Here is a 14,032-nt window from a genome sequence, read left to right as displayed (position 1 = left end):
CTCCATTTCTTCATCTCGATTTTTTGTGATAACTTCATTCATACGCTTCGATTAACCGAATCATTTTATCCATATTATTCAATGATAATAAACTCTATTTATCAACTCATATTCGTCATGAAAACATTTTTATTGTTAACCATGACCACCTCACTCAAATTTCGGGACGAAATTTCTTTAACGGGTAGGTACTGTGATGACCCGGGAATTTTTGACCAAATTTAAACTTAATCTTTATATGTTTCCGACACGATAAGCAAAGTTTGTTAGATAAGTTTCGAAAATTTTGAATTGTTTTCATGTATACATTACCCTTTAACTTCGCTCGACGATTCACGAACATTTATGTGTATATAAATATGTATAAATGTAAGTATATATAATGATTCGAAATTTTAAATTATAATTTAAATATGAGAATCAAAAATAAAATAAAATAAAATACAAAATAATAAAGGGTAAAATGAAACTATAAATATATATGATTTATATGTATTATATATAAAATATATATAAGTAATAATTATATATTATAAATATGTATATGATACTATGCATAATTGTTGAATGTATATTGTAATATAGTAGAATGTATAAAATTCAATATAAGTTATTATGAAATGTATATTAAATAGTTATATAACATAATCAATAATATGAAATACTATTATATTAAATTTAATTATACGTAAAATATAGTTGTAATATTATCATTATATCATTTTATTATTGGTATTAACATTAATATTAGTATTATTAATATTATCATTGTTATAATTATAATTAAAAGACTATAGTTATTAAAATAAAGATTTTATTATAAATTCTAAGAATGATTAAAAATTATAACTAGTATTAATACTATAATTATTACTTTTTAATAACATTAGAAAAATCATTGTTATAATTATAGTTATTAGCATTATTATTATTATTATTATTTAAAATATCAAGAGTATTATTATGATTACTATTATTGTTATATATATTAATTAATCAGATAAAACATAATATAGAAATACAGATATATAGATGCAAGTGTAATGATCAATCAGATAAATACAAATTACAGATAATACAAATAAAGGCGGATGATAACTAATATATAAATACACGCGTATGAAAACATATATCATTATTTATCAGTTTTATTTACTTCTGCTTCTCTGTATACCCGTGATTCTTACTGTCAAAATCCTTAACCCTACATGAAGAGTTTGATCAAGTGATACTTTGGAATTAAGCATATAAATTGTATCAAGTTATCTTCCTCAACGATTGGATTTAATCATTCGTGTTTTATTTTTATTTTTCTTTCTTCATTCGGTCTTAAACCAAACCCACTTAATCATAAATTCATTTCGAAACAAATTAATGGAATGTGTAAATACAGAACTGATCTAAATCAATTCGTGATTCTTTCTGTAAATTATCATATTTTAATTTGCAAAATTAAAGAGGAATTTGAGAGTCAAACCTTCGGTATATAAAGTCAAAGAAATTGTTCATCGCTAAATTCGAATTCAGTTCAATGTTTTAGGATCAATTACTGATTCAGATAGTTTCTAGGAGTGTTTTGTAACACATTTCGTGTTGTAATCTTCGTCTAAAACTGATCCGAATTCGAAAGTGGAATTTGAGTTTGCTTATTTTTTTTTTTTTTTTTGTTCGAAGATACAGCAGGCCTGTATATTATTTATATTTTTTTTTATCTTTCTGTTAATTCAATTCAAGAACTAGGATCGTCTCCATTCCAATTACATATCTTAAATCAAGCTTTAAATTATCTGTTAAGATCCACGTTCAGTTTTTTTTGGTCGATTAATGGGTTGTAGAAGATGAATGAACGGGTAAACAGGTTATAATAAATTCAAGGGATAATAAAACAGATAAACGGGCCACAGCCCACTGGTTCAAAGTGTTAGCGGTGAGCGAGGGGTCTCGGGTTCGATCCCTGAAATGTCCCGTTCATATTGATTATAAACGTTCCATATTAATTGATTTCGTTACGAGGTTTTGACCTCTATATGAGACGTTTTTCAAAGACTGCATTCATTTTTAAAACAACAATAACCTTTATTTTATCAATAAAGGTTTCAAAAGCATTACGTAGATTATCAAATAATGATAATCTAAAATATACTGTTTACACACGACCATTACATAATGGTTTACAATAGAAATATATTACATCGACATATGTTTCTTGAATGTAGTTTTTACATAATATCATACAAACATGGACTCCAAATCTTGTCCTTATTTTAGTATGCAACAGTGGAAGCTCTTAATATTCACCTGAGAATAAACATGCTTTAAACGTCAACAAAAATGTTGGTGAGTTATAGGTTTAACCTATATATATATATATATATATATATATATATATATATATATATATATATATATATATATATATATATATATATATATATATATCAAATCGTAACAATAGACCACAAGATTTTATATTTCAATATACATCCCATACATAGAGATAAAAATCATTCATATGGTGAACACCTGGTAACCGATATTAACAAGATGCATATATAAGAATATCCCCATCATTCCGGGACACCCTTCGGATATGATATAAATTTCGAAGTACTAAAGCATCCGGTACTGATGTTTCGCGAGGTGTATATAAAATAGCTATTAATTTTTACTAGAAAATACTATTAAATACGATACAATTTTACACAAGATATTTATTTATTTAGAGAATGGATATACTTAAACCTTGCTACAACACTTATAGGCAGTGTACCTAATCGTACAGTAGTGTAGTTTTTAGTAAGTCCGGTTCGTTCCACAGGGAATCTTTTTAAACAAAGCTTAACGCTATATTAGTCTACTTTTATAAAAATACAAATATATATATAAGTAATATTATTATTATTATAAAGGGGGGTTTTTACCGTTTAATGACCGGTTTGTCGATTTTAAAACTTTAGTCGCAGTTTAAACCAAATGTAAAGTATTAAAAATAAATACAAGACTTAAATTAAAGCATAAAATAAACTTGCGATAATTAAAAAGTACGATAATTAAAAGTGCAATTAAATACAATAACAATAAAAATGCGATAATTAGAAGTGCAATTAAATATAAAATAAAGGAAATTAAATATGAAATAAAAGAATTATGCTTATTTAAACTTCCGTAATCATGATGTTTGACGTGTTGATTTTAGTTTTATGCCCATGGGTTAATTGTCCTTTGTCCTGGATTATTTAATTTGTCCATACGGATTTGTCCATAATAGTCCATCAGTCATAAATATAAAGAGCGAAAGCCTTCGTCAAATTATTCTTATTCCCGAAGTTAAATATTCCAACTAATTGGGGATTCGAATTGTAACAAGGTTTTAATACTTTGTTTAATGAATACACCAGGTTACCGACTGTGTGTAAACCAAGGTTTTACTACTTTGTTAACAATTACACCAATTACCCTTGAATGTAATTCACCCATGTTTCAACAAGTCTATTAACTATCAATCCAGTTCCGTATCCGGTAAAATGAATAATTATTGGTATTTATAGATATCCCGCCCACCGTACCCAGTCAAGCGTATGTGATTATATATAAATACGTCAAATTATAAGTTTGTATATTAAATTAACAAGGTATTTTTTAGTTAATATAAAACCCATTAATAGCCCATAGTCTAATTTCCACAAGTGTCGTTCTTTTATCCAAACCCCAATTATGGTACAAAGCCCAATTACTCAATTTTAGTAATTAGCCCAACATCATGATTACTTTGGATTAAATAAGCATAATAATAACTTAGCTACGAGACATTAATATAAAAAGGTTGAACATAACTTACAATGATTAAAAATAGCGTAGCGTTACACGGACAGAATTTCGACTTACACCCTTACAACATTCGCTAACATACCCTTATTATTAGAATTATAATTAAAATTAAAATATAAATTATAAATATATATTTTACGTATATAGATGGAGAGATTGATATATGATGATTAAAAATGCTCAGAATTCGGTTGCTTTTATAGGGATTTTCAAAACTTGGGGCTCCGCGACTCGCAGCATTTTTGGCCTTCAAACTCCGCGAGTCGCAGAGTTTGAAATTACAGCTCAGTCCCTTTTGGAGTCTTTCTTGCCGACGGTTTTAAATATTAATATAATATATATATAATTTTTAAGAATTATTTATATATTATATTATATTTATGTGCATAGTTGACTTGTAATTTTTAGTCCGTTGCGTCGAGCGTTGAGAGTTGACTCATGTCCCGGTTCCGGATTTTCGAACGTCCTTGCGTACAATTTAATATCTTGTACTTTGCGTTTTGAATCTTGTACTCTTGTAATTTCGAGACGTTTCTTATCAATAATTGGAACCTCTTTGATTGTCTTTTGTACTTTTGAGCTTTTTGGTCGTTTGCGTCTTCAATTCGTCGAATCTGTCTTTTGTCTTCACCTTTTATTATTTAAACGAATATCACTTGTAAATAGAACAATTGCAACTAAAAGCTTGTCTTTCTTGAGAAATAATGCTATAAAATATATGTTCGTTTTTAGCATTATCAAATATTCTCACACTTGTGTGTTGCTTGTCCTCAAGCAATATCGTCTTGAAATACTAGAATCACTTCTTTATTCTTCACACTTTGTACATCAGTGATTTCTATATGGCGGTATAAACAATGGTAGTAACGATATGGTTTACAGTCCCACATGACTATAAAAATTTAGATCCATTAAGGAAATTGGATCTTTATGAAAACATTTGATCTTTTGAAAATTAAATCTAGTTTTTACCCTAGATAAGTTTTCCGGAATAACCCTTTACCGGTGTTTGCAAAATATTTTTGTGGGTTTGGTGGGTTTCAGATTTGAAAATTTTAGCTCAAAACTTATGGTTTTGTGTCACCCACTTGCTAACCTTGTATTTGGAAAGCAACACGTCCAGTTTACTTGTCCCGTATATTACCTTTCGGCAAACTACCGTCCGGTTGTAAAGGAAAGCGATGAACAAGCAACTGTTAAGGCAATGTCCCGTGACATGCTTTTGATTATGGTCTATAATGTGTCGGACGCAATTACTATCCTTTGTAGGAGAAATAGTAAAGCTCACCCTTATAATTTTCGGTCTGGCACAAGGTCCTGTCTTCGACCATGCTATGCAACCACCGTTCTTACGGTTGACACCCGATTTGGTTCAGGTGACCTAATGAATTCCAGGTGAATTCCTAGGATTTTACGTTCAATGGTAATGAACGCATTGAAAATGGGTTTTCAGAAAACAAATCGGTTTTAATTTTGATCAAAATATTTTCTCGTTCAAGCTCGAGTTTAGATATCATTGAATTCCATGAGACGGGAATTCTCAATCTTTAAGGTCAATCTCAAGGATTGAGTAATATCAGTCTTAAAAGCTAATTTTTTAATCTTTTAAGGAGATTATCCTTTCTGGGGATCTGATTCATTAGTCTTATCCAGCTAATTTGCACGGTGCCCCCCATTGTACGAGATAAATCCTTCTCATGGTTAGGATAAATCTGACCACTTGGCGACCCTGTTTAATGCTGAGGTCCGTGGATTTCCTGCTGATTTTAGTGATGACTTTTCTAGATTTTTCGTCAACCTACAGCTGGTCTGGACGACAACTTCATGACCTAAATCAAGAAGCGCGTTTCTTTTTCGGAAGACTTTACTTCCTTTTAATGATGGAATTGATTCATCGTGTAGATCCATCTCTTCTTTTCTTTCATCGGGTAAAACAGTTTAGTTTAGTCCAAAGCAAAAGTATTTTCAGTTATTTGTTACAGATATATGTGACATATGTTTAAGATAACTTGGTAAATATTCCCACACTTGGCTTTTATTTTCCTTTTTATCGTCATCTATTCCATTTTAAATGAATTTTAACATTTTGGTTTGTTTCTCAATTTATGTCCTTTTTGAGGTAACAATAATTTCGGTGTTAAAACCTAGTTTTATCGTTCATAAATATGTATAAACATGATTTTGAGTTCATTTAATTGAAAATTTTTTTTAAAAATTTTACTAGAATTGGGTAGTCAGTATATAAGACTAGGGCTGTTCTTTATTATCAGAGAGCACTAGATTCTAATACAACTACTGCTTTACTAGTTTTTTTTTTTAATGGTAACCAAGTGTATAAAGTAAAAAATTTTAAAATCCGAAAGAATTTAACCCCTTCCCACACTTAAGATCTTGCAATGCCCTCATTTGCAAGAAATCAGTAACAATTTAAATTATTGAGGGTGATTTGTGTGAAATTGATTAAATTTTACCAAAGTTTCCAAACATATTGGCGTTTGTTTGCTGAATGATAAATGGTGCACATCATTTGTTCATTCCGTCTTGTTGTTATTTCACATATATTTTGCATCTTGTCGTCAAAATTAGTTGCTTTTGCTGAACTTAATGCCAGTCTTTGAAAATGCTTTGTTTTACCCTGTTGTGTACATAAGATAAACTGCAAACATATATACATATTTTTGAAGTTTGGTATATTACCCCACATTCAAAAATTATTAAAATCTAAGAATAAAAGTTAGAAAATTATAAAAGCTATTACAATATTAACATAAGTATTAAATGTATCAACATTACAAATTACAAAATAAATAAAACTAAGTAGACTAGGGATGATACTGGTACCAATAGGGGTTCCAAGCATAACCATAGGTGCTATAGAATGCTTCGGCAGGGTTATACGTAGGATACGGTGGTTGCATCTCTATAGACCAGGGAGGGAATATGGGTTTTGGTGTAGGAATATAGTTTCTACCTATATGTTGGCAATGAGCTATGATTTGGTTCTGATGAACTTGCCAATCTTCAAATGCTCTATGTCTAGCATTTTCGTACTCCCGTGAAGCTATAAACCTTTGCATTTCTTGCATCTCATTTCCCCCTCCTACATTACCTTGCTGTTGGTTTCTCTCAACCTGTGGATGTCTACCATGGTATTGTACTGCGGCGTTATTTCACCTCTTCAAAACTTTCGCACCATGGTATACATTTAAACCTATAGTATCGCGGGGTTCTGGTTCTTCTACTAATAATCCCCCCCGACTTATATCCACACCGAGATATTCAGCAATCAAAGTAATAAAAATACCACCTCCTATTATGCTATGCGGTCTCATCCCCCTAACCATAGCTGATAAATAATAACCCACACAATACGGTATACTTACAGCGCTTTGTGGGTCTCGAATACACATATGGTAAAACAAATCCTGTTCATTTACCTTTTCCTTGTTCTTACCCCTTTGTGTAATCGAATTAGCTAAAAACCTATGAATTACTCTTAATTCAGCTCTATCTATATCCAAATAAGAGTAATTTCCCCCTTTGAAACGGTGATGGCTTGTCATTTGACTCCACACACCGTGTGTATCAAAATTTTCATCTATCTTTCTACCATTTAGTATCAACCCTCTACAATCGGCAGATGCTAACTCCTCAGGCGTATATATACGTAAAGCCTGAGCCATGTCTAGTAAAGACATGTGGCGCATCGAACCGCCTAACAAAAATCTAATAAAAGATCGATCGGTTAAACTAGCTACCCGATCATTCAACTCTATACTACACAACAATTCTTCACACCATACTTTATATACAGGTCTACGCATGGTGAATAAATGTACCCAGTCATTAAAAGTAGAATTACCATACCTATGTACAAGTAATTCCCTAATTGGCCCGGCCAATTCTACAGCTTCTAAGGGTCCCCATTCTATAACCCTAGGTACCTCAACAACTTTAGAATGAAGCGTATGCAACCCCCTTTGATACTTTGGATAATCTATCCAAAGTCTGTCAAATCTCAGGTTCGGATGCAAATCTTCCAAGTGCATATCAGAAAATGTCATGACTGGATGAGGTATATCCTGTTTGTCGTAGTTATCCACCTCCTGTTGTTCCGCATTCTCAGCAGGAGCATTGCGAGCTTGGGATGAAGATTCACCCCTTTCAGTCTGCAAAACACATCAAACACAATTTTTGTGCATCCAAATATGCATTAGTGTCAGCAAAATCATCAATCAAAATAATTACAATGACATGATCAATTTTATATCAAACTTAAGCTTATTTTCACATTTTTATCAAATCTACACTTTTTCAAATAAGCATATACGAAAATGTTCGTCAAGTTCATAAGCATTCAACTCAAATAACATGTCAAAATAATCATTACTAGCAATTAAACAAGTTTCAAATGGCATTATCTCTCAAAAATCAAGTTCATGAATTTTAGACTTGAAAAAGTCCACTTTAATTCTCAAAATCATGTTTAGGCTCAAAGTTTGGATCATTTAACTACCTAAACATGTTACACTACTTAATTTAGCAACAATTCATGACAAAAATCGGCCATAACCTGTTTATATCAAAAAGCCCCAAATTTGCTCAAGAACACAAACCCTAGATTACTCAAAATTTGAAGTTTAAGGCTTCTAATCATGTTAAATAGCATCAATCTAGGTTATACAAGCATAATACATAAACAATTTAAGCCTAATTACACTAAAAAGCATCAAAATCAAATTGGGGAAAAAAATTGCTCAAGAACACTAATTTTTGGATTAAATGGTGTTTAGGTGTAGAAATTTACCATTTTTCTTGAGTAATTCCTTGATAGCATCCTTCTCAACATGATTTTAGTAAAAGATTTGATGATTAACGGTTAAAAATTGTGATTTTGGGGGTTTTTTTTCGATTTTTTTCGGGTTTTTCGCAGTGTTTTTTCAGTATTTTTTGTGTGGTGTGTTGGGACTGATCAGTTCGGCTGTTATATTTTTTCTGTAATTTCATCCCTCCGCGAGTCGCGGTGTTTAAGGCTTCAAACTCCGCGAGTCGCGGAGTTTGCTTTTTTTTTTTACATCTTATATTAATTAAAACAATTAAGTAATTAATTTTTAAAATTTTGTTTCCCTTGTTATTTAGGACGAGGTCGTTTCGGATCGATGTCCTAATCCGTCCTTCGACAAAATTTTAAAATTTGTCCTTTTGTAGCGATTGTTTTAAAAGCTAAGATTTTTGGCTTTTTTAATGTTTTTGGCATACTTTAATTCAATAAGATTAAAAATAATGATAATAAAAGTTCTCGTCCCTCCCTTGGGTAAAGTAATTTCGGTTCAACGACCTAGTCTTCAACTTACGACGAATTTTAAAAATCATATTTTTAACTTAATGAGATAAAGTAAATTTTTGTTTTTAAATTCACACAACTTAAATATAAAATTCAAAATTAATATTAAAAATTCACACCAAACTTAAAATTTGAAATGCCTAAAATTAAAATTCATATTTTAAAAATTAAAAATTCACACCAAACTTAATTTAAAAATTCATATTATAAATTCACACCAAACTTATATTAATTTTTCAAATATTTACAATTTTAAAAATATTGTTTTTATAAAGTTTACAATATTAATTTAAGATTTAAATATTAATTTTAAAAATATGGTAAAAATAAAATTAAAAATCTTTTTGGCTTTTTATCCCACTTTAATCAATCAAATATTATCAAAAATATGCGCCCCTTTTTTCGGTAAAGTAATTTCGGTTCCAAGACCTAATTTAACTCATGACGAATTTTTGAAATATTTTGGGTTGATTGATTAAAGATATTTATACCTTAAGAATAAACGTTAAATTTTGCAGTGATGTAATAAATTTTTGAATGATATCAATAATTTCGGTCGCCAAACCTAATTTTATTCAATACCAATTTAATACTTTATAGTGAACAAATTAGCGTTTATTATCAAAAGGTTAAAATAAAATAAAAAAAATATAAAAACTGTACATACATACCTGTGAAATAGATTTCTTAGTTATATGATCTATCCCATTCATAAGATAGTTGGTTTAATTGGTTTTCCATAGCTACATAGGCGTAACCTCGAGTATTCAGTGTCTTTTCTTCTAAACATATGAACGGTCCGTCTCTGCATAAAGTAACAAATTCGGTATTTGAATAGGTTTGATTATTTGAACATTTACCTCCATGTGACCATTTTCCGCATTTGTGACATCTTTCTAGGTGTCGTGCTCTTCTTTTCGCTGCGGATTTTGATTTTCCTTTACCAAATTGTAACTTATTATCTTCGCATCTGGATTTTTTTCTAACTCCGTCCATTCTTTCTCTGATTACTGATACTATTTCACTCGGAAGTGTGTCATTATTACGTTTAGTGATCAAAGCGTGTAGCATTAGACCATGGTTTAGTTCACAGGCAGTCTTCATTTTGTAAAAACCTAAAAAAAATAAAAATTCAGAATGGGGGGAGAAGACTAGTTCTTTAGGGTCTGCTAGGGAAAGACCATTCGGGTTCCATTTTCGAGAACTACACAATAACAGACAATCTAACTCTAACAGAAATACATATTATCCTTTAAAGACTTGATTCTCCCCACACTTAGTTAGCTGTGGTGTCGAAATTGTGATTAACTTCGTTGTCAATTGAATCATCAACGACTTGTATATCTTTGACTTTTACTTCAATCCATTTGTTGATTCCCTCCGTAACTTTCACAAATTCAACTAACATTGCCTTTTCTTTTGACGATAAATTGGATATTAATCGGTTATATAACTTAAAGTTTCCTTTAATCTTAGCATCGTGAATCCGTTTATAAAGTTTCTTCGTTGAACTGTTAAAAATGGGTTCATCTAATTTCGTATCATCAACGGCATTCTTTGTGATTGGATCATCGTTAAGTGTTTCTTCATCTTCCCCACACTTATGCATTTTTATTGGTCTAACAGTTTTGGTTTGTTGAGATCTAAACTTTCGGTTCACAAAGGTGATCGATGTATCACCATCCCTAAGTGTTATTCTACCTTCTCTTACATCAATGAATGCCTCGGTGGTTGCTAAAAATGGGCAACCTAGAATTAGAGGAATATCAAGGTTTTCCTCCATATTAATCACTATGAAGTTTGCAACAAAGGTCAAACTTCCCACGTTAACAAGTAAATTATTTGCTATTCCAACCGGGTGTTTAATGGTTTGGTCAAATGATTGAACACCTATTTTGGTTGGTTTTAATTTACCCATGCTTAATCTTTTGTATAAGGACAGAGGCATAATATTTGCACTTGCTCCTAAATCTGCGAGTCCATTATATACAGCACCATCATTAAGTAAGCAAGAAATGATAAATTCACCCGGGTCTCCTGCTTTAGTAAGTCGAGTTGGTTTGTAAACCTTTTTCGGGTGTTCTTTCCTTGGTTCTTTCATTTCTATTTGAATTTCTTGTTCACATTTTTCTTCGTTTCTTGGAATGGGAGGTTTGTATAGGAATTCTTCTTCATCACTCAAATTTGAATCCTCCCTATATTCCAGTTTTGATTTTTCATATGTTGTTGATAACATATTTATATTTTAAAGGTTTTCTTGGGTGGTGAAATTATGATTAACTTCATTGTCAATTTCCATCGGACCATGTATGTAATGTTTAACTCTGTGACCATTAACTTTAAATTCAATCCCATTTGAATTTATTAATTCTATCGTTCCGTATGGGAAAACTCTTTTGACTATGAATGGTCCAGACCATCTTGATTTCAATTTTCCAGGAAATAGCTTGAATCGTGAATTGAAAAGAAGAACTTTGTCTCAGTGGGGCTTTGCCTCAGTGGTCTAACACCTGGGGGTGTTAGGTGAGTAGAGACCCTGGTTCGAGTCTCGCTTGCGCCAAGGGGGTTTTCCCCGCCTTAACCTGTGAGACCTCGGTCTCTCTGCCCTCTGGTTACGGTCCGGTTTCCTCCTCTGACTGCGTGTGTGCTAACCACTAACCTGCGAAGCTAACGTGCCTTTCAAAAAAAAAAAAAAAAAAAAAAAAAAAAAAAAAAAAAAGAAGAACTTTGTCTCCTTCTTTAAATTCTTTTAAACTTCTGATTCTTTTATCATGCCATTTCTTCGTTCTTTCTTTATAGATTAACGAATTTTCGTATGCTTCATGTCTTAATTCTTCTAATTCGTTTAGTTGACTTAATCGTAGACGTCCGGCTTCATGTAAATCAAGATTACATGTCTTCAAAGCCCAAAATGCTTTGTGTTCAATTTCTACTGGAAGATGACATGCTTTTCCATAAACAAGTCTAAAAGGTGTGGTTCCAATTGGAGTTTTGTAGGCTGTTCTAAAAGCCCAGAGTGCATCCTCCAATTTAATGGACCATTCCTTCGGATTTGATCCTACAGTTTTCTCTAGAATACGTTTTAAAGCTCGGTTTGTATTTTCAACTTGTCCACTTGTTTGTGGATGATATGCGGTGGAGATTTTATGAGTTACTCCATATCTTTTAAGAACTTTCTCAAGTTGATTATTACAGAAATGAGTACCCCGATCACTTATTAAAGCTTTCGGTGTTCCAAACCTTGCAAAAAGACGTTTTAAAAAGTTGACTACAACTTGTGCATCGTTAGTTGGGAGAGCTTGTGCTTCCGCCCATTTAGATACATAATCAATGGCTACGAGTATATATAGATTATTATGAGATTTTGGAAATGGACCCATAAAGTCAATACCCCAAATGTCAAATACTTCACATACTTGGATGACATTTTGTGGCATTTCATCACGTTGACTTATTTTTCCGGCCCTTTGAAAAGCATCACAGGATTTGCAAAGAAGGTGTGCGTCTTTGTAAATTGTAGGCCAATAGAATCTAGCATCATAAACTTTTCTTGCTGTTAGTTGAGGCCCATAATGCCCTCCTGTTGGTCCTGTGTGACAATGGTTTAAAATTTTACTAGCTTCATCTCCAAATACACATCGGCGTATTATTCCATCGGGACAACTTTTAAACAGATGCGGATCTTCCCAGAAATAGTGTTTTATATCACTGAAAAATTTCTTTCGTCTTTGGTACAATAATCTTTTTTCAAGGAATCCACAAACTAAGTAGTTTGCATAGTCTGCAAACCATGGAATTTCTTTATAATCTATCTTCAATAGATATTCATCAGGAAAGTTGTCTTGTATGGTCGATTCATTTAGAACTTCTAATTCGGGATTTTCAAGACGAGAAAGATGATCAGCGGCGAGATTTTCTGCTCCTCTTTTATCTCGGATTTCAATATCAAACTCTTGTAAGAGTAAGATCCAACGGATTAATCTTGGTTTAGCATCTTGTTTTGAAAATAGGTATCTAAGAGCAGAATGGTCGGTATAGACCACCGTTTTTGCTAGAACGAGATATGATCGAAATTTGTCAAAAGCAAAGACAATAGCAAGGAGTTCTTTTTCAGTAGTTGTATAGTTCGTTTGTGCTCCTTGTAACGTCTTACTAGCATAATATATAGGTTGAAATCATTTTTCAATCCTTTGTCCTAAAATGGCTCCCATTGCAAAATTACTTGCATCACACATTAGTTCAAATGGTAGATTCCAATTTGGAGTTATCATGATCGGCGCATTAGTGAATTTCTCTTTAAGTATATTAAAAGATTTGATGCATTCATCTGAAAAGAACGATGCCTTCTTTTGAAATTTTATGTCCAAGAACGATGCCTTCTTTAACCATGAAATGGCATTTCTCCCAATTAAGTACTAGATTTGATTGTTCGCATCTAATAAGCATTCGTTCTAGATTAACTAGACATGATTCAAATGTATCACCGAAGACTGAAAAGTCATCCATGAAAACTTCCATGCATTCTTCTATCATGTCGTGAAAAATCGCCATCATACACCTTTGAAAGGTTGCAGGGGCGTTGCAAAGTCTAAATGGCATGCGTTTGTAAGTAAAAGTACCATAAGGGCACGTGAATGTGGTTTTCTCTTGGTCCTCGGATGCTATTGGAATTTGAAAATATCCGGAAAATCCATCTAGAAAACAATAGTAACTATTTCCGGCTAATCTTTCCAACATTTGATCAATGAAAGGTAAGGGAAAGTGATCTTTTCTGGTGGCATCATTTAATTTTCTATAATCAATACACACACGCCATCCTGTTACAGTCCTAGTAGGAATAAGCTCATTTTTCTCATTTGT

The sequence above is a fragment of the Rutidosis leptorrhynchoides genome, chromosome 2 (genome assembly GCF_046630445.1).
Source record: "Rutidosis leptorrhynchoides isolate AG116_Rl617_1_P2 chromosome 2, CSIRO_AGI_Rlap_v1, whole genome shotgun sequence".
Classification (NCBI taxonomy): Eukaryota; Viridiplantae; Streptophyta; class Magnoliopsida; order Asterales; family Asteraceae; genus Rutidosis; species Rutidosis leptorrhynchoides.
This window is presented reverse-complemented; position numbering follows the sequence as displayed.